Source organism: Entelurus aequoreus, linkage group LG22 (genome assembly GCF_033978785.1).
Source record: "Entelurus aequoreus isolate RoL-2023_Sb linkage group LG22, RoL_Eaeq_v1.1, whole genome shotgun sequence".
NCBI classification, from domain to species: domain Eukaryota; kingdom Metazoa; phylum Chordata; class Actinopteri; order Syngnathiformes; family Syngnathidae; genus Entelurus; species Entelurus aequoreus.
This window is the reverse complement of record NC_084752.1, coordinates 2,443,462-2,466,673: the sequence shown is the minus strand read 5'-3', so window position 1 is coordinate 2,466,673 and position 23,212 is coordinate 2,443,462. Positions and strand designations below refer to the sequence as shown.

Here is a 23,212-nt window from a genome sequence, read left to right as displayed (position 1 = left end):
GTTAGCATCGATTAGCTTGCCAAATATGTCTGATTACCACTCCAAACAAGTCAATAACATCAACAAAGTTCCCCTCTGTGCGTTCGCGCACAGCATAAAAAGTTTGGTGGACAAAATGAGACAAAGAATGAGTGGCATAAAATATGTCTTTCTGTAGCATCGTTGAAGAAAGTTATACATGTAAACAAACTGCGGTCAGTTCAAGGACCGCCAAAATTAGTAGGACAAAACGGCGCTCACCAAATACAATGTTCCCTTTAATTTTCCATCTGATTTGCAGGTGTGTAAATGTTAGAATAATTATGTATAAGTTATCACACAACTCTTACCGTATTTCCTTGAATAGCCGCAGGGGCGTTAATTAATTTAAAACCTCCTGTCACACCTGCGGTTACCGGAAACCGGCGGGATGGCCGTGCATGCGGTAATTATTTTAAAACCTCTTCTCACTCCGGCGTTTACCAAAAGGAATCCATAAAATTTAGGCGTGCGCTTTGAGTGTGATGTAAGCATACCATCATGAAAAGCACATTTAATTAAAAAAAACGTTATTATGGTCTTACCTGTACTTATAAATGGAGTCCATTTGCAGCTCCTTCTGACCAAAAGCATCGATAACTTGTTTATAGAAGTCTTCCTTGTTTTCTTTCTTCAGTTTTAAAAGTCTCTGTTTCGATGGAGATATTCCTTTAATTATTACATCCTGCTTCGATTGAAAGTCCAGTTTAGAAAACTGTTTTATTTTAGATACCGGTATGTAATCCTTGTTAAAAGAAAAAAAATCTGTTGCTGCGTGTGTTCACTTCTTCTGCAGTACCGGAAGTCGCAAGAAGGATCACTAGCGCCCTCTACCACCAGGAGGCGGGAGTCATTTAATGACTTATACAGTATTTCACACACGCAGCTACGGTATATTAATAAAACATAGCTGCTTACTGTTCTCTTTAGCATACTGTACCGGTATTCAATAGCTTGGACCTTAAATCCTACTGAAAAGCTCTGTATCTTTTTTCCTTTGTGCGATTGTAAACTACTGAAAGCAGCTTCCTTTTTTTTTTAATTTTTTTTTTTTAAAGTTTTATTTATACATTTCAACATTTCAACAATCAAATAAGTACAAAAGTAGTACAAAACAGTACAAAAAGAATACAAAGCAGCGCCAGGGGGTTATAAATTCAAAGTAACTAAAATAGAATGCAAAAAAACATATTTATAATATAAACAAAGTGCAAAGCCATAGGCTCACTCAATCTGAAAGGAGCTTCCTCCATTTTGAAAATGAGGACAGATGCGTCACTCGTGACGTAACGAATTTGACCCGGTGGAAGTTCTAGCCATATGTTAAATATTTTGCGAAACGAGTTAGACCCGGCGAAAATTATAGACATGCGATAATAAAATTAATATTTTGCGAAACGAATTTGATCCAGCTTCAATAATAAACCGGCGATAAGGCCAAGCATGCGTTAATTATTTTGAAAAACGAGTTTGACCCGGCAGTAATTCTAGACGTGCGAATACTATATTCCCTGCGCCAATTCAAGGAAATACGGTATGCTTAAAGGCCGTTGCTGTAGTTATTATCAACTGCGCTGAAGTTGTACTTTTCCATCTGTGCAAAGGCACAACTTGTAATCTTGCTTTGCGAGTGGTCTCGCGTCAGCAGTTTGTTTCCGGACCCTGCCTGCTGACAGCCAAGGACGGGCATCGAGTACCTCAACGCAGACAAAGCAGAGACAGGGCGAAATCACGACTGTCAGCACATTTCCATTCTGAATAATCACGTATTGTGTCTAACTGGGGCTGCTTGCATTACCCCTCCCTTCAGAAGCAGCCTCAGTGATGTTAACTCGGGACTTCCCGAATAAATAGAGGAGCACGTGGGACTGTACCTTAGCGTAGAGCGTAGGGGGAAACTGTAACTGAGTGTACAGCCCAATAGGGATGATGCTTGAAACCGGTTCTCCCGGTTGTTCGATAAGAAAAGAACCGTTCGATAAGAAAAGAAACGATTCCATGGACTCAAATCCCTTTTTGAGAACCGGTTCCCGTTATCGAGGCCACTATAGTAAAGAAAAAGAGTTGGTTCTTTATTCGAATCCCTGGGAACGAATCCCGTCCCACAGGAAATGCCCTGTGGCACGTCCCAGGAAATGGCATAGCTCAGTCATTAGGCGGCAGATACAGAAGCAGCAACAACAATGGACCGGAAAAAACGCCTCAAGGCATGGCTTCATTTTACAAAAAAAATACGACGAGGAAACGGCTATCTGCAATTATTGCCAGGCTTCGCTCTCATGTAAGGGGGGGAAGTACAACAAGCATGATGAAACATGTTCAGGCCGTACATAACCTGAAGGTTAGAGAAAGGTGTCGTGGAGTCATTCCTGGAGGAGGCCACACTGATGGACCCCAGAAGGATGTTCCAATAGCAGCAGAAGTGCACTTTTTGGAGAGCTGTATTATTTTCAGTTTCGTGCCCAAGGGACTGATTTTATTTAACACTATATTATTATTTATACACCTATAGTGATCACAGAAACAGGTTGCTTTTGTGTTACTGTATATATTTGTTTTTCTGAAAAATCCCACGTAATATACTTTGGGTAACAACAGTCAATATTTATTTATTTTATTTTATTTTTTTAGGAGGGTAACAACAGTCAATATTTATTTATTTTATTTTATTTTTTAGGGGGGTAACAACAGTCAATATTTATTTATTTTATTTGTTTCTTATAAAATAAAAGTGAGCTTTTGTTAAACCAAATATTGTGGTTTTTTTTCCATATACAACAACCTATCTGGGTTCGATAAGAGAATCGAAAAGGAATCGGTTCGATAAGAGGATTCGATAATGGACTCAAACACGATAATTTCTTATCAAACATCATTCCTACAGCCCCATACGTCTCTCCTCATGAGCGAAATTCAGCTCTGTCTCTGCCTGATTCCTTCTTTTTGTCTTGTGTAATAGATAGTTGGGTGTTTGAACCTGACAGTCATTTGTTGTGAGTTCATGCACTGTGTTGGTTTTGTTCTTGGAACAAGGTGATGTTCATGCACGCTTCATTTGGTGCACCAGTAAAAAAAAAACATATAACTTTGTCTTGAATTTGAAAAAAACTACATTTTTATTTTTCACTAAAGGGTTCGGTGAATGCGCATTTGACACTAGTGTGGTACGGTACCTCCAACAAGGTTAAGAACCACTGCTCTAGATAGTCCGGAGAACCGTGACGCAAAGCAGACATGTCCACTGTGGTGGACGCTATGCGCTTGGTAACGAATGGTCATGTGGTCAAAGAGAGCTCGACTTTTGCACGTATTCCAAATTGCACGACCTCAGTGGGTGTTCCGACGTCGGAGGTGCCACGGTGGAGAAGGACTGTGGTATGTCTCCATCGCCTATACATCATGTCCTCTATAATTCATGGCTTTCACAGGGGCCTCTTCCCCCTGTAAATTATTCCGAGGGTGTACGTCTCGCTATTAAATATGAAGCGAAAGAGCAGCGCAGGAAAAGGAGAGCGCGGTCGTCTCGGCCTATCCCGAGGTCCCGCTTGATGCCGGGGCCGCCTCCGGGGGGCACCGCCAGAGGGTCTTTTCTGTCTTCTTGTTTATGTGTCCCCGCTACGTAGCAGCCACCGGGTTTGCATGCATATGAGAGTCCTTGGCTGGGTGATCACTTGTTTGTGAAAAGTGTATTAGCAGCACAGCTGTAGGGGATTAATGCCCAGAGTGGTGGAGCCCCAGGAATGTTCCCTCATGAGGGGGCGCTGGTCCTCAGATGTGACCTGCACTGCTCACTTATTTTTCTACCTGGGGGTTGGGGGGCTGGGTGGGGGCTTATTCCATCTTTGTCAGCAGCCCCCTTCCCTTCTTCCTCAAGGCACTTTGGCAATGATCAGGCCGAGTTCAGAAGACTTCTGCGGCTCCCACTGTCACATTCTTTGTCTTGTGAGCGCACTGATTTATGGGCGCACACACAGGAAGTTGTTGTGTCTGTGTGTGCGTGTGTGTGTGTGTGTGTGTGTTCTGGCAATGCTTACTTTATGGGGATATCGCCCTGTTTACACAGTCACCTTTAGGGGACCTCTGACGGTATGGGGACAAAAAAACAGGTCTCCTAAAGCAGTGGTCCCTAACCTTTTTGTAGCTGTGGACCGGTCAAAGCTTGAAAATTGTATTTTATTTTATTTTATTTTATTGTATTTTATTTTATTTTATTTATTTATTTTTTTCATAAAGAAATACAATCATGTGTGCTTACGGACTGTATCCCTGCAGACTGTATTGATCTATATTGATATATAATCTATATATTGTGTTTTTTATGTTGATTTAATAAAAAACAATTTTTTTTATTTATTTATTTATTTTAATAATAATTTTTTTTTAAATTTCTTGTGCGGCCCGGTACCAATCGGTCCGCGGATCGGTACCGGGCCGCGGCCCGGTGGTTGGGGACCACTGCCCTAAAGTAATGGTCCCCAACCACCGGGCCACGGCCTGGTACCGGTCCGTGGATCGATTGGTACCGGGCCGCACAAGAAATTTAATTTAAAAAAATTAAAAAAAACAAAAAAAAAAACATTTTTTTTGTTTTTTATTAAATCAACATAAAAAACACAATATATAGATTATATATCAATATATATCAAATTTTTTTACATTTTTTTTTTTACATTTCTTGTGCGGCCCGGTACCAATCGGTCCGCGGATCGGTACCGGGCCGCGGCCCGGTGGTTGGGGACCACTGCCCTAAAGTAATGGTCCCCAAGCACCGGGCCACGGCCCGGTACCGGTCCGTGGATCGATTGGTTGGCCGCACAAGAAATTAAAAACAAAAAAATTATAAAAAAACAAACAAAAAATATTGTTTTTGTTTTTTATTAAATCAACATAAAAAACACAATATATAGATTATATATCAATATAGATCAAAATGTTTTATTTTTTTACTTTTTTTTTTTTACTTTTTTAAAAATTTTATTTCTTGTGCGGCCCGGTACCAATCGGTCCGCGGATCGGTACCGGGCCGCGGCCCGGTGGTTGGGGACCACTGCCCTAAAGTAATGGTCCCCAACCACCGGGCCACGGCCCGGTACCGGTCCGTGGATCGATTGGTTGGCCGCACAAGAAATTAAAAACAAAAAAATTATAAAAAAACAAACAAAAAATATTGTTTTTGTTTTTTATTAAATCAACATAAAAAACACAATATATAGATTATATATCAATATAGATCAAAATGTTTTTTTTTTTAACTTTTTTTTAAAAACTTTTTTATTTTTTTTATTTCTTGTGCGGCCCGGTACCAATCGTTCCGCGGATCGGTACCGGGCCGCGGCCCGGTGGTTGGGGACCACTGTCCTAAAGTAATGGTCCCCAACCACCGGGCCATGGCCCGGTACCGGTCCGTGGATCGATTGGTACCGGGCCGCACAAGAAATGTAAAAAAAAAAATGTAAAAAAAAAAATGTAAAAAAAAAAGAGGAAAAAAAGTTAAAAAAAATATTTTTATTTTTTAATTAAATCAACATAAAAAAACACAAGATACACTTACAACAGGGGTGTCCAAAGTGTGGCCCGGGGGCCATTTGCGGCCCGCAGCTCGTTTTTAATTGGCCCGCGACACCGACAAAATACAATTTGTGCTTAGGAAAAATGGAACCAGACCAAATTCCCCCAAAATGGGACCTGAAAACCTAAATTGCTGTTGACCTGTGCGTCTTTTACATGGTGTTTGATGAACATATGTACACATTGCTTGCAAGACATGGCAAGATTTTGAGTTTGCGAAAGCAGAATATTAATAATAATAAGTATTGATAAAGATTAATTATAAGATGAACAATTGATTGAACTACATTGCACTCGTTTTTTTGTTACGTTTCGTTTTATGTATGCGGAGACGGCAGGCAAGTGCAGAAAACAATGGTAATGGTAAGATTTTGAGTGTGTTAAGCCTTATAATGTAATAATCATACTAATATTGATAAAGAATAGTAATAAGAATAATATTTTTTATTTTTTATTAAATCAACATAAAAAACAAGATACACTTACAATTAGTGCACCAAGCCAAAAAACCTCCCTCCCCCATTCACACTCATTCACACAAAAGGGTTGTTTCTTTCTGTTATTAATATTCTGCTTCCTACATCCATCCATCCATTTTCTACCGCTTATTCCCTTCATTATATATCAATATATATCAATACAGTCTGCAAGGGATACAGTCCGTAAGCACACATGATTGTGCGTGCTGCTGTTCCACTAATAGTACTAACCTTTAACACTTCATTTTACTCATTTTCATTCATTACTAGTTTCTATGTAACTGTTTTTATATTGTTTTACTTTATTTTTTTATACAAGAAAATGTTTTTAATTTATTTATCTTAATTTATTTTATAATTTTTTTTAAAAAGGACCTTATCTTCACCATACCTGGTTGTCCAAATTAGGCATAATAATGTGTTAATTCCACGACTGTATATGTCGGTATCGGTTGATATCGTCATCGGTTGATATCGGTATCGGTAATTAAAGAGTTGGACAATATCGGAATATCGGATACCGGCAAAAAGGCATTATCGGACATCCCTAATCAAAATCAATGTTATTATGAATTATTGACCTATCCAAGGTTCCCATTACTTCACATCAAATATTACACTAAGAAAAATATTTTTGGTGGAAGATTTTGCAAATTTGGTAAATAAATAACTAGAGATGTCATTAGATATGTCATTTATCGGCCGATAATATCGGCAGGCCGATATTATCGGCCGATAAATGCTTCAAAATGTAATATCGGAAATTATCTGTATCGTTTTTTTTATTAACAGTATCGTTTTTTTTCTTTCTTTTTTTTTAATTAAATCCACATAAAAAACACAAGATACACTTACAATTAGTGCACCAAGCCAAAAAACCTCCCTTCCCCATTCACACTCATTCACACAAAAGGGTTGTTTCTTTCTGTTATTAATATTCTGCTTCCTACATTATATATCAATATATATCAATACAGTCTGCAAGGGATACAGTCCGTAAGCACACGATTGTGCGTGCTGCTGCTCCACTAATAGTACTAACCTTTAACACTTAATTTACTCATTTTCATTAATTACTAGTTTCTATGTAACTGTTTTTATATTGTTTTACTTTATTTTTTTATTCAAGAAAATGTTTTTAATTTATTTATCTTAATTTATTTTATTAATTTAAAAAAAAAAAGACCTTATCTTCACCATACCTGGTTGTCCAAATTAGGCATAATAATTAGGGATGTCCGATAATGGCTTTTTGCCGATATCCGATATTGTCCAACTCTTTAATTACCGATACTGATATCAACCGATACCGATATCAACCGATATATGCAGTCGTGGAATTAACACATTATTATGCCTAATTTGGACAACCAGGTATGGTGGAGATAAGGTACTTTTTAAAAAAATTAGTAAAATAAGATAAATAAATTAAAAACATTTTCTTGAATAAAAAAGAAAGTACAACAATATAAAAACAGTTACATAGAAACTAGTAATGAATGAAAATTAACTGTTAAAGGTTAGTACTATTAGTGGAGCAGCAGCACGCACAATCATGTGTGCTTACGGACTGTATCCCTTGCAGACTGTATTGATATATATTGATATATAATGTAGGAAGCAGAATATTAATAACAGAAAGAAACAACCCTTTTGTGTGAATGAGTGTGAATGGGGGAGGGAGGTTTTTTGGGTTGGTGCACTAATTGTAAGTGTATCTTGTGTTTTTTATGTGGATTTAATAAAAAAAATAAAATAAAAAAAAACAAACAAAAAAAAACGATACCGATAATAAAAAAACCGATACCGATAATTTCCGATATTACATTTTAACGCACATATTGTCCGATATCGGCAGGCCGATATTATCGGACATCTCTAATAATAATGTGTTAATTCCACGACTGTATATATCGGTATCGGTTGATATCGTTATCGGTATCGGTTGATATCGGTATCTGTAATTCAAGAGTTGGACAATATCGGATATCGGCAAAAAGGCATTATCGGACATCCCTAATCAAAATCAATGTTATTATGAATTATTGACCTATCCAAGGTTCCCATTACTTCACATCAAATATTACACTAAGAAAAATATTTTTGATGGAAGATTTTGCAAATTTGGTAAATAAATAACCAGAAAATGTATATTTTGTTGTTTTCTTACTGTACCGAAAATGAACCGAACCGTGACCTCTAAACCGAGGTACGTACCGAACCGACATTTTTGTGTACCGTTACACCCCTACTACTTACGCCGCCGTCGCCAACAATTCACTGTTAATCCGAAGGTTGTCTCGAGTTGGTTTCTCCCTCCCGTCACTTCCGCCTACACACGTCGGGTGTTGACAGTGGTTCCGCGACGGGACAGCCCTCTCATTTGGCCGTGACGTGTTCAATGGGGCCGCACTGATGACGGTGAAGAGGTTGACCGCCGATTGGGCGCGGGCCTGTTGTCGTTGATGGTAAACCTGTCGGGGGCGTTGGACCGTGGCCCTCAAACACCACCTACCCCCATGTGCGGAGACACCACTCCACCTGGTTCAGACAATTTACCGCGCATCCGCTTGTCACCCCCGTCGCCGCTTCTTCCAGCCACTTAAGTCGTGACGGGCTAAAAGGGATGCGCGCGCCACCGCACTGTTATTAGTCGCTCAGACCTTAGTCGACAGGCCTCTTGAGGGAGACAGGCGGCACTCTCTCATTTGAAAGGGAGGCTAGAAAAGCCATCCCCGGTCTCAGCGGAATTTACTAGGACGGCTGCTCGTCTTGTCCATTAAAGACCATTTTTGTGTTTAAGCTGGCTTCGGCCGTGAGATGATTTACAGGAAGTACTGATGCTGGATCAGGGCGAGAAAAGTGGCCCTCATCCCTCGTCTGTGTCAGCAGATCTTATGAAATGTTGCTCTCCTTATTAGCCGTACGTCAATGACTGGAGCGCGGGGATGGCTCCTTCACTTCTCACATTGTGAAACTTCTTTTTTAACGTCCGTTCAAAAGCGTTACATAGCGTGACTCAGCCGCTCAACGCCCTGATAAATCAATAACAAGCCAGCCAGGTCCTCTGAGGCTTGTGAGGTTGTGTGTTGCAACCAAACAGGTACTAGGCAGGTACTAGGTACCAAACAGGTACTAGGCACCGGGTAATTGGAGTCCCTCATGCACATTTACGCACACAGTGGAACCTCGATGTACGAACTTAATTGTTTTTTGAACAAGGTTCTTAAACCGAAAAGTTTGTACAGTGAAGCGGAGCTGCACATAATATTCAAAGTAAACATTAATAATTACTTCTAGCCTGGACAAAAGTCCCCATTTTAGGAAGAAAAAAAAAAAAAGCACACTTTGAAGACACTATTATGTATATATTTATATCTATACCTATATATCTATACATATATCTATCTATATATATTTAGTAAAAAATACAGCGCACTTTGAAGACACTATTATATATATATATAAAATATATATATATATAAAATATATATATGTATATATATATATATATATATATATATATATATATATATATATATATATATATATATATATATATATATATAAAAATAATTGCACACTTTGAAGGCACTATTTATATATATATATATATATATATATATATATATATATATATATATATATATATATATATATATATATATATATATATATATATATATATATATATTATATAAAACTGCACACTTTGAAGACACTATTATATAAATGTGTATATATATATATACATATATATATATATACATATGTATATATATATATATACACATATATATACATATACATATATATATATATATACATATATATATATATATATACATATATATACATATATATATATATATACATATATATATATATATAAATATAAATAATAGTGTCTTAAAAGTGCAGGTTTTTTTCCTAAAAGAGGGACTTTTTTCGAGGATTTTATCAGCGGAGATATTTTAATTTAGAAAACGCACACTTTGAAGACACTATATATATATATATATATATATATATATATATATATATATATATATATATATATATATATATATATATATATATATATATATATATATATATATATATATATATATATATATATATATATAAACATATATATATATATATATACACATATATATACATAAACATATATATAATATATATATACACACATATATAAACATATATATATACATACAGTATATATATATATATATATATATATATATATATATATATATATATATATATATATATATATATATACATAAACATATATATAATATATATATACACACATATATAAACATATATATATACATACAGTATATATACATATTCATATATATATATGTATATATATACTGTATATACATATATATATATATACACATACACATATATACATACATACATACATACATGTATATACTGATATATATATATATATACATACATACATACATGTATATACTGATATATATATATATATATATATATATATATATATATACATACATACATACATGTATATACTGATATATATATATATATATATATATATATATATATATATATAAATATATATATATATATATACATATATACATACATACATACATACATGTATATACTGATATATACTGATATATATATATATATATATATATATACATACATGTATATACTGATATATACTGATATATATATATATATATATATATATATATATATATATATATATATATATATATATATATATATATATATATATATATATATATATATATATATATATATATATATATATATATATAAATAACAATCTCTGTTTTATCCAAACAACATTTCTGCAAGCCTAAATGTCAACACGCACACACACTCACACACACACACACTAAAGTCTCGTTGATGCCCGTTCCAAAACGTTAACCACCATGTTGCTACGATAAAACACAGAAAAATAAAAATAATTTTATCTTCAGCTAATATTTATGCCATTGTTGAGCACACTGGGAGTATCAGAGTGATAAACGTGCAGTGGCTTCACGCAGTCACTGCTAGCATTAGCACACACCGGCAATGGGAGCATCCTTCATCGGCTTGTGTCCCTGTAGTGCTTTCTCCTTTGCTTAAATAAACGTCCGTTGAGGCATCGTTAAAGGCCTACTGAAAGCCACTACTAGCGACCACGCAGTCTGATAGTTTATATATCAATGATGAAATCTTAACATTGCAACACATGCCAATACGGCCGGGTTCACTTAGAAAGTGACATTTTAAATTTCCCGCCACACTTCCGGTTGAAAAACTCCTTTGGATATGATTTATGCGCGTGACGTCACAAAATCCACGGAAGTGGTTGGAACCCATCGACCCGATACAAAAACCTCTTGTTTTCTTCGACAAAATTCCACAGTATTCTGGACATCTGTGTTGGTGAATCTTTTGCAATTTGTTTAATGAACAATGGAGACTGCAAAGAAGAAAGTTGTAGGTGGGATGGATCGGTGTATTAGCGGCTAAGTACAATACTTACAGCAACACAACAAGGACTACTTACTACGCCTAGCCGATGCTTGCCGCGGATGAAGTCCTTCGTCGTGCCGTCGATCGCTGGAACGCAGGTGAGCACGGCTGTTGATGAGCAGATGAGGGCTGGCTGGCGTAGGTGGAGCGCTAATGTTTTTATCATAGTTCTGTGAGGTCCGGTTGCTAAGTTGCTAAATTAGCCTCAGCGTCGTTAGCATTGTTAAGCCTTACCAGGCTGAGAATTTTTAACCGTGTAGTTACATGTCCATGGTTTAATAGTATTGTTGATCTTCTGTCTATCCTTCCAGTCAGGGATTTATTTCTTTTGTTTCTATCTGCATTTGAGAACGATGCTATCACGTTAGCTCAGTAGCTAAGTGTGTCACCGATGTATTGTCGTGGAGATAAAAGTCACTTTAAATGTCCATTTCGCGTGCTCGACTCTCATTTTCAAGAGGATATAGTATCGGAGGTGCTTTAAAATACAAATCCGTGATCTACTATAGAAAAAGGAGAGAGTGTGGAATCCAATGAGCCAGCTTGTACCTAAGTTACGGTCAGAGCGAAAAAAGATACGTCCATCACTGCCTCGCTCAAATTAATGGGGTAATCGTCGCTTTGTCGCTCCAAATCTCTCTCGCTCCATTGTAAACAACGGGGAATTGTGAGGAATACTAGCTCCTGTGACGTCACGCTACTTCCGCTACAGGCAAGGCTTTTTGTTATCAGCGAGCAAAAGTTGCGAACTTTATCGTCGATTTTCTCTACTAAATCCTTTCAGCAAAAATATGGCAATATCGCGAAATGATCAAGTATGACACATAGAATGGATCTGCTATTCCCGTTTAAATAAAAAAAAATCATTTCAGTAGGCCTTTAAAGACTTGCTGCGGAACAACTCCCCCCTCGGCTGATAAAACCCTCGAACTGAAGGTGCCGCAGGCTGGATATATGTGATATATGTGACTAAGACAAGAAATAAGCAGAGAAATTGGCTCGCAAATTGCCGCACTTTGATCAAATCAGTTGATTTTCTTCCAAGTCAGTGGAGACCCACTAATTATCCTCCAAGGAATGAAGTTATTTTCTACTGTTCTCAATTCATTTGACAGGTTTACCAGTGTCATACTAAATATGTGGACTAGTTCCAGCGGACCTATGTCGGTGCTGATGAGAACCGACGTCCTCTGCAGTGGACATTGCATGGCCCCCATTCCAAGTCATAAGTACGGTTCCAACAAGGAAATGGTTGTATTCTCAAATTGAGGAAATAATAACAGTCCCTTTATTGCGTTCACCAGATTAATATTAGATTGCTTTGGGGCTGCTTATGTTTTGTGCCTTTCTTTCTGTGTGTGTGTGTGTGTGTGTGTGTGTGTGTGTGTGTGTGTGTGTGTGTGTGTGTGTGTGTGTTTGGTGCAACAGCGGTCACCATGACCCGGTGACTATGTGGGATCATGAGGTAAAAAAAGGGAGGAAACACTGACAAAAAAAAAAGAGAGAGGCCTAGTGCGGATATTAGAAACGTGTTTGGCGAAACACCTCCCTCAAAACCACGGAGTGTTGTTCAGGACTGTCCTTTTTTTCCATGACTGCAAATGCATTTTTTGTGGTGCCCCCTATAGGTTCAAAGAAGGCATGCATGCAATACGGATAAATAAACTGGAATCGATAACGGTATTTTCCGCAGTACCCATTTTCCGTGCTTTTTGTGTGTTAATAAATATGAACTGCTAAGAAATCAAATCTCATGTTTTATTTTATTTTTATTTTTTCCCCTTTTTTTTAATTTTTATTGACATCCAGCATCAGACATTCCTATCCATTACATCATATTCACATTAATCATACATCTATTTTTTCCCCATAATGTCAAAATATTTGTGTTTATATCCCATCCATACCACCCACCCACCCCCCCCCAAAAAAGAAAGAAACAAAAAAAAACAACAAAGTAATATCTACAAATACATCGATTAAATAAACAGGAAAAAAAAGAAAAAAGAAGGAAATAATACATTAATAATAATAATAATCAGAAATAAAATCAAATATAAACAGATACATATATACATATATATATATATATATATATATATATATATATATATATATATATATATATATATATATACATATATATATATATATATATATATATATATATATATATATATATATATATATATATATATACACATACATACGTACATACATATAAATATATATACACATACAGGGAGTAATCCCCTTTTTTTTTTTTTTAAGGAAAATCACTAATTGGAAAAATTAAATGTCCCATTTTTTAATGTAACATTTAAAAATGAGCTAATGATATGCTGTTATGTCCTGTTTTTCTTATTACATTTAATCAATGTCAATCAACGTTTATTCATATAGCCCTTAAATCACAAGTGTCTCAAAGGGCTGCACAAGCCACGACGACATCCTCGGTACAGAGCCCACATAAGGGCAAGGAAAAACTCACAACCCAGTGGGATGTCAATGTGAATGACTATGAGAAACCTTGGAGAGGACCGCAGATGTGGGTGACCCCCCGCCCTCCCCCCCACACCCCCTCTAGGGGAGATCGGATGCAATGTACGTCGAGTGGGTCTGACATAATATTGTGACATGCAACATGCTTTTAAAAAAGAAAAACAAGCGCCTAAATAAGGAATTCTGTATCAAAAGCAATTACAATACAATGCATTGCAAAAAACTGCAATAGTTTTATGACGTAATGTAATAATAATTAACAGCATTTACATAAAAAAAAGCAGATTTCTATAGCATCTCCTACGAGCTGCATCTCCGTCAAACACACCATCAGCAGCAACTCCATATTTTCATGGGTATGTGTCCGCCATTTAGTTAGTGTTAGTGACTAATGCTGCTTTAGTGAGGCTCAAGTTGTAAAATGCTAAGCTCGTACCGCTTCGCCCATTCAGCGACACGCACACCTCTGTCATATTAGTTTGATGAATATTATCCACTATCCAAACAAATGTGAGAAAAATAAATCATCTTCTTTAGTTGTTTGCTACATCGGTTGCAATTGAACGTCATGAAGGAAACATCTTCTCCTTTATGGACACCATACCATACCACCTCTGACCCGCCCCGTCTATACTCTATGTCCAACCTCACGGAAGGAGAGGTGTCTATACCAGCAGGCTTTGCTACACATTTTAAAATATATATTATCTTTAAACAACCACACGGCATACCTCTCTACTGTGCTCAAGATGTGTACTAAAATAAATCTTTGGTTCTTTACTTTTCTTTATTTATAGGTTTCATTTGCAAGTATTATATTGGCAGCTCCAAGTCACTGGGTGGCAGTAGTGTGTAGGCTGCAGAGTGGTGCCTAGCAAGGAAGTACCGTATTTTCCGGACTATAAGGCGCACTTAAAATCATTTTTTCCCCCCCTCAAAACTAGACGGTGCGCCTAATGTACGGAATAATTCTGGTTTTGCATACCGACCTGGAAGCAATTTTATTTGGTGCATGGTGTAATGATAAGTGTGACCAGTAGATGGCAGTCAAACATAAGAGATACGTGTAGACTGCACTATGATGGCAATATGACTCAAGTAAACAACGCCCAACATTTTATGTGTTCAATTGAAAATATAGAACATTACACACGGCGCTCAAAAATCTATCAAAATGTTTTAGTAGGACTTTGGTGAGCTATGAAGCCACACCGCTTGATGAGTTGTCGGCGCATTAAAAATAGGAGTATTATTATGGTGTGTGTATAAGGTAAGACATACTATCTGGCGTTTTGTTATGCAATATTATGCAAAAGCAACTTGTCTTACCTTCTGGTACTTGCTGATCTGTATTTGGGATCTGCATAAATCGGAAAAATTTGCGTGCACCCGCCTTTGTAGTCCGTGGCGACTTGAAGATGATCTGTAAAAAATGATTGATATGAAATAGTGTTTTCAAACGACTGAACCCTAGCAAGGTCGGAACAATTGGAACGTGTCTTTTTTTTGGCATTTCCCAGCAACAAAAACGGTTTGTGAGTGACGTGGCCAGGATTGTACCCAGCAGGCACAAGACATTGATGCAACGTTGATTATGCGTACAGCTCCTTTAAAAGTGACTTTGAAACAACGTTGCAAAATAGGAAATTGAGACGACGTCGGTGTCTAACGTTGGATCAACGTTGTCGGTTGGGAAATGACCGAATTTCAATGGTCAAAACCAAATCACAACCTGACATTGAATGAACGTCGTCAAAAAGCATGTTGTTTCAACGTTGTATTTGTGTTGTAGAATATTGGTTGATAAAATGACCAAATTTCAATGGCCATATCAACTTCACAACCTGACATTGAATTAACGTCGTCAAAAGCATGTTGTTTATACGTTATGTTTGTGTTGTAGAATATTAGTTGATAAAATGACCAAATTTCAGTGGTCAAATCAACCTCACAACCTGACATTGATTAAATATCATCAACAAGCATGTTGTTTCAATGTTGTATTTGTGTTGTAGAATATTAGTTGGGAAATGACCCAAATTTCAATGGTCAAATCAACGTCACAACCTGACATTGAATAAACGTCATCAAAAAGCGTGTTGTTAGGGCAGGAGTCACCAACCTTTTAGAAAGCAAGAGCTACTTCCTGGGTAGTGATTAATGCGAAGGGCTACCAGTTTGATACACACTTCAATAAATTGCCAGAAATAGCCAATTTGCTCAATTTACCTTTAACTCTATGTTATTATTAATAATGAATGATATTTACACTTAATTGAACGGTTTAAAAGAGGAGAAAACACGAAAAAAATTACAATTACATTTTGAAACATAGTTTATCTTCAATTTCGACTCTTTAAAATTCAAAATTCAACCGAAAAAAAGAAGAGAAAAACTAGCTAATTTGAATCTTTTTGAAAAAATTAAAAAAAGAATTTATGGAACATCATTAGTCATTTTTCCTGATTAAGATTAATTTTTGAATTTTGATGACATGTTTTAAATAGGTTAAAATCCAATCTGCACTCTGTTAGAATATATAACAAATTGGACAAAGCTATATTTCTAACAAAGACTAATTATTATTTCTTCTAGATTTTCCAGAACAAAAATTTTAGAAGAAATTCAAAAGACTTTGAAATAAGATTTAAATTTGATTCTACAGATTTTCTAGATTTGCCAGAATAATTTTTTTGAATTTTAATCATAATAAGTTTGAAGAAATATTTCACAAATATTCTTCGTCGAAAAAACAGAAGCTAAAATGAAGAATTAAATTAAAATGTATTTATTATTCTTTACAATAAAAAAAATAAATTTACTTGAACATTGATTTAAATTGTCAGGAAAGAAGATTAAGGAATTTAAAAGGTAAAAAGGTATATGTGTTTAAAAATCCTAAAATCATTTTTGAGGTTGTATTTTTTCTCTAAAATTGTCTTTCTGAAAGTTATAAGAAGCAAAGTAAAAAAATTAATGAATTTATTTAAACAAGTGAAGACCAAGTCTTTAAAATATTTTCTTGGATTTTCAAATTCTATTTGAGTTTTGTCTCTCTTAGAATTAAAAATGTCGGGCAAAGTGAGACCAGCTTGCTAGTAAATAAATACAATTTAGAAATAGAAAATAGAGGCAGCTCACTGGTAAGTGCTGCTATTTGAGCTATTTTTAGAACAGGCCAGCGGGCTACTCATCTGGTCCTTACGGGCTACCTGGTGCCCGCGGGCACCACGTTGGTGACCCCTGAGCTAGGGAATATAACAACTACACTACCCAGCATGCAACGGGAGTGACGAGCATGCGCGGTAGCCCCGAAAAGTGTTGTTGCATGTCGTCACCCGGCAGCTAAGAATGAGGTTATGAGCACGCTGTGAAAGTAAACGTCAAGAACTCAGCCAACACGCCTCGTCTGCATTATTTATAATTAGACAGACAACACATATACAGTGTGATTTTGTAACGTTTACAAGGAAAGAAAAACAAAAGTTAAAAAAGGGAGATGTGTTGTATATATATGTATGTGCTGCAGTGTTGTATATATATGTATGTGCTGCAGTGTTGTATATATATGTATGTGCTGCGGTGTTGTATATATATGTATGTGCTGCAGTGTTGTATATATATGTATGTGCTGCAGTGTTGTATATATATGTATGTGCTGCAGTGTTGTATATATATGTATGTGCTGCGGTCGCTTTAAGAACGTTGTGACAGCTGCCGTAAAGGAGGTGCGTTGCTAGCCTGGTTGCTATGTTTCCGGTTGGTGGTAAAAGTGTTGGTCATGTGTTTTACCCTGCTCAAATCTCTCAGTAAAGTTATTCATTGGATTATAGCTTTTGTTTTGAACTTTATTACACCTTGGAGCGCTTTTTCCCGTCCATTTTGTTCCTGCTTTCGGTATCTGCGCCTAATGACTGAGCTACATGACGTCAATTCTTGTGATGTCACACGGAGCATTTCTGGTCGGGACGGGATTCGTTCCGAGGGATTCGAATAAAGAACCAACTCTTTTCCTTTACTATAGTGGTCTCGATAACGGGTACCGGTTCTCAAAAAGGGATTCGAGTCCGAGGACTCGGTTCTTTTCTTATCGAACAACCGGGAAAACCGATTTCGAGTATCATCCCTAGTGACAACTCACGTTGTATTTGTGTTGTACAATATTGGTTGGGAAATGACCAAATTTCAATGGTCAAATCAACGTCACAACCTGACATTGAATAAACGTCGTCAAAAAGCATGTTGTTTCAACGTTGTTTGTGTTGCAGAATATTGGTTGGGAAAATGACCAAAATTCATTGGTCAAATCAACGTCACAACCTGACATTGATTAAATGTCATCAAAAAGTATCTTGTTACAATGTTGTGTTTGTGTTGTAGAATATTGGTTGGGAAATGACCAAAATTCAATGGTCAAATCAACGTCACAACCCAACACTGATTAAACGTTGTCAAAAAGCATGTTGTTTCAAAGTTGTATTTGTGTTGTAGAATATTAGTTGATAAAATGACCACATTTCAATGGTCAAATCAAAGTCACAACCCACGTTGTTTCAACGTTGTATTTGTGTTGTAAAATATTGGTTGGGAAAATTACCAAAATTCAATGGTCAAATCAACGTCACAACCTGACATTGATTAAATGTCATCAAAACGTATCTAAATTAATAAATTAATTAAAAAAAAGGAAAAAAAAAAAAAAAAGTATCTTGTTTTAATGTTGTATTTGTGTTGTAGAATATTAGTTGATAAAATAACCAAATGGCAATGGTCAAATCAACTTCACACCCTGACATTGATTAAATGTCATCAAAAAGTATCTAAATAAATAAATTAATCCAAAAAAAAAAAAAAAAAAAAAAGTATCTTGTTTCAATGTTGTATTTGTGTTGTAGAATATTGGTTGGGAAATGACCAAAATTCAATGGTCAAATCAAAGTCACAACCCACTTTGTTTCAACGTTGTATTTGTGTTGTAAAATATTGGTTGGGAAAATGACCAAAATTCAATGGTCAAATCAACGTCACAACCTGACATTGATTAAATGTCATCAAAACGTATCTAAATTAATAAATTAATTTAAAAAATAAAATAAAATAAAAAAAAGTATCTTGTTTTAATGTTGTATTTGTGTTGTAGAATATTAGTTGATAAAATAACCAAATGGCAATGGTCAAATCAACTTCACACCCTGACATTGATTAAATGTCATCAAAAAGTATCTAAATAAATAAATTAATCCAAAAAAAAAAAAAAAAAAAGTATCTTGTTTCAATGTTGTATTTGTGTTGTAGAATATTGGTTGGGAAATGACCAAAATTCAATGGTCAAATCAACGTCACAACCTGACATTGATTAAATGTCATCAAAACGTATCTAAATTAATAAATTCATCCAAAAAAAAAAGAAAAAAGTATCTTGTTTTAATGTTGTATTTGTGTTGTAGAATATTAGTTGATAAAATAACCAAATGGCAATGGTCAAATCAACTTCACACCCTGACATTGATTAAATGTCATCAAAAAGTATCTAAATAAATAAATTAATCCAAAAAAAAAAAAAAAAAAAAAAAGTATCTTGTTTCAATGTTGTATTTGTGTTGTAGAATATTGGTTGGGAAATGACCAAAATTCAATGGTCAAATCAAAGTCACAACCCACTTTGTTTCAACGTTGTATTTGTGTTGTAAAATATTGGTTGGGAAAATGACCAAAATTCAATGGTCAAATCAACGTCACAACCTGACATTGATTAAATGTCATCAAAACGTATCTAAATTAATAAATTAATTTAAAAAATAAAATAAAATAAAAAAAAGTATCTTGTTTTAATGTTGTATTTGTGTTGTAGAATATTAGTTGATAAAATAACCAAATGGCAATGGTCAAATCAACTTCACACCCTGACATTGATTAAATGTCATCAAAAAGTATCTAAATAAATAAATTAATCCAAAAAAAAAAAAAAAAAAAGTATCTTGTTTCAATGTTGTATTTGTGTTGTAGAATATTGGTTGGGAAATGACCAAAATTCAATGGTCAAATCAACGTCACAACCTGACATTGATTAAATGTCATCAAAACGTATCTAAATTAATAAATTCATCCAAAAAAAAAAGAAAAAAGTATCTTGTTTTAATGTTGTATTTGTGTTGTAGAATATTAGTTGATAAAATAACCAAATGGCAATGGTCAAATCAACTTCACACCTTGACATTGATTAAATGTCATCAAAAAGTATCTAAATAAATAAATTAATCCAAAAAAAAAAAAAAGTATCTTGTTTCAATGTTGTATTTGTGTTGTAGAATATTGGTTGGGAAAATGACCAAAATTCAATGGTCAAATCAACGTCACAACCTGACATTGATTAAATGTCATCAAAACGTATCTAAATTAATAAATTAATTTAAAAAAATTTAAAAAAAGTATCTTGTTTTAATGTTGTATTTGTGTTGTAGAATATTAGTTGATAAAATAACCAAATGGCAATGGTCAAATCAACTTCACACCCTGACATTGATTAAATGTCATCAAAAAGTATCTAAATAAATAAACTAATCCAAAAAAAAAACAAAAAAAAGTATCTTGTTTCAATGTTGTATTTGTGTTGTAGAATATTGGTTGGAAAATGACCAAATTTCAATGGTCAAATCAAAGTCACAACCCACGTTGTTTCAACGTTGTATTTGTGTTGTAAAATATTGGTTGGGAAAATGACCAAAATTCAATGGTCAAATCAACGTCACAACCTGACATTGATTAAATGTCATCAAAACGTATCTAAATTAATAAATTAATTAAAAAATTAAAAAAAAGTATCTTGTTTTAATGTTGTATTTGTGTTGTAGAATATTAGTTGATAAAATAACCTAATGGCAATGGTCAAATCAACTTCACACCCTGACATTGATTAAATGTCATCAAAAAGTATCTAAATAAATAAATTAATCCAAAAAAAAAAAAAAGTATCTTGTTTCAATGTTGTATTTGTGTTGTAGAATATTGGTTGGGAAATTACCAAAATTCAATGGTCAAATCTAAGTCACAACCTACATTGAATAAACGTCATCAAAAAGCATGTTGTTTCAACGTTGTATGGGTGTTGTAGAATATTGGTTGGAAAATGACCACATTTCAAATGTCAAATCAACGTCACAACCTGACATTGAATAAACGTCGTCAAAAAGCATGTTGTTTCAACGTTAGGTTTGAGTTGCTCAACATCAGGACCTAATTCAACAAGTTGTCAACGTTGTTTCAATGTCTGGTGCCTCCCCCCCCCCCCCCCCCATCCACATCGTTCCCACATTCCGTCTAATATTGGGGCCAATGTGACAACACAACGCCGTCTCACAGTTGGTTTATATTCTGTTTACTTCTGCCGCGCAAGGTGGCTCTTATCATGAATAACTGGCGGGGGGAGGGGGAGCGACCGCAACTGTGACTGGGACGAGCAGACACAAGGCAGGCAGTGTTTTGGAGTAGGGAGGGAGGGAGAGGAGCGATAAAACGGTCAGTGAGGAGTCGGAAGCAGGGTGGAGTGTTGTTAGGTGTCTGGCTGTAACTCGCTCCCCCCTGATACCTCCACTAACTTATCATGCCTGCATTCCTGCACTGGGACACTCCCCTGCTTACTGACACTATGGTCTCACTGTGTGTGTGTCTGCTTGTATTTCTACCCTTCTTGAGACATCAACAAGGGAAAGTAGGACTGAAATCATGGTCCCAATAAGGAAAACCATTACATCTAATAGAGAGCCAAATACTAGAGTCTGTGAACATTGCTCCAAAGTCAGGATTGTTAGTTGATTTAATGTGCATACAAAAGTAAACATTGACAGGTGCAAAGGCAGCAATATATGATAAAACAAGACGGCAGCTAAAGAAGGACTTCCCTATTCATCCCAGAAAAAACCCGCTAGGTGAACAGCTGACTTTTGTCATAATTTTGCAAAGTAAAATTCCGATTATTATCATAATATTGCCAAAATTTCAAAGTTTTCTAATAAAATTGTGACTTTTGTCGAGTCAAATTACAACTCTTTTCATAAAATTGCCAACATTTTAAGCTTTTCTTGTAAAATTGCGAATGTTATTGAGTAAAATTCCAACTTTCGTCATAATATTGCACAAATGTGCAGTTTTTCTTGTAAAATTTTGACTTGCTTTGAGTAAAATTACGACTTTTATCATAATACTAGAGGTAGACATTTTTCAGAGGTCTCAAGAAGGTAAAATTCCAACTTTTATCATAATATTGCACAAATGTGCAGTTTTTCTTGTAAAATTTTGACTTGCGTTGAGTAAAATGACGACTTTTATCATTGTACTAGAGGTAGACATTTTTCGGAGGTCTCAAGAAGGTAACAAATACAAGAATGTGAACAAGTGATGACATAAATCATGGTCCTATTGCATGTAATAGAGAGCCAAATACTAGAGTCTGTGAACATTGCTCCAAAGTCAGGATTGTTAGTTGATTTAATGTGCATACAAAAGTAAACATTGACAGGTGCAAAGGCAGCAATATATGATAAAACAAGACGGCAGCTAAAGAAGGACTTCCCTATTCATCCCAGAAAAAAACCGCCAGGTGAACAGCTGACTTTTGTCATAATTTTGCCAAGTAAAATTCCGATTATTATCATAATATTGCCAAAATTTAAAAGTTTTCTTATAAAATTGTGACTTTTGTGGAGTCAAATAACGACTCTTTTCAGAAAATTGCCAACATTTTAAACTTTTCTTGTAAAATTGCGAATGTTATTGAGTAAAATTCCAACTTTCGTCATAATATTGCACAAATGTGCAGTTTTTCTTGTAAAATTTTGACTTGCCTTTGAGTAAAAGGACGACTTTTATCATAAAACTAGAGGTAGACATTTTTCGGAGGTCTCAAGAAGGTAAAATTCCAACTTTTATCACAATATTGCACAAATGTGCAGTTTTTCTTGTAAAATTTTGACTTGCGTTGAGTAAAATGACGACTTTTATCATTGCACTAGAGGGAGACATTTATCGGAGGTCTCAAGAAGGTAACAAATACAAGAATGTGAACAAGTGATAACATAAATCATGGTCCCATTGCATGT

At 35.2% G+C, this 23,212-nt stretch overlaps 2 protein-coding genes across 5 annotated transcripts in view; one reads left to right on the top strand and one right to left on the bottom strand.

The window, feature by feature from the left end:
- LOC133639945 (centlein-like) overlaps positions 1-23,212 on the bottom strand; it is a 771,455-nt gene that overhangs the window by 362,637 nt on the left and 385,606 nt on the right. For all 3 annotated transcript variants that reach the window (XM_062033668.1, XM_062033669.1, XM_062033667.1), the window contains one exon: positions 15,447-15,540. The gene's annotated coding sequence lies outside the window, so the exon portion shown is untranslated. The remainder of the gene's footprint in view (positions 1-15,446; positions 15,541-23,212) is intronic.
- bnc2 (basonuclin zinc finger protein 2) overlaps positions 1-23,212 on the top strand; it is a 586,671-nt gene that overhangs the window by 186,418 nt on the left and 377,041 nt on the right. The gene's annotated exons all lie outside the window — the stretch shown is intronic.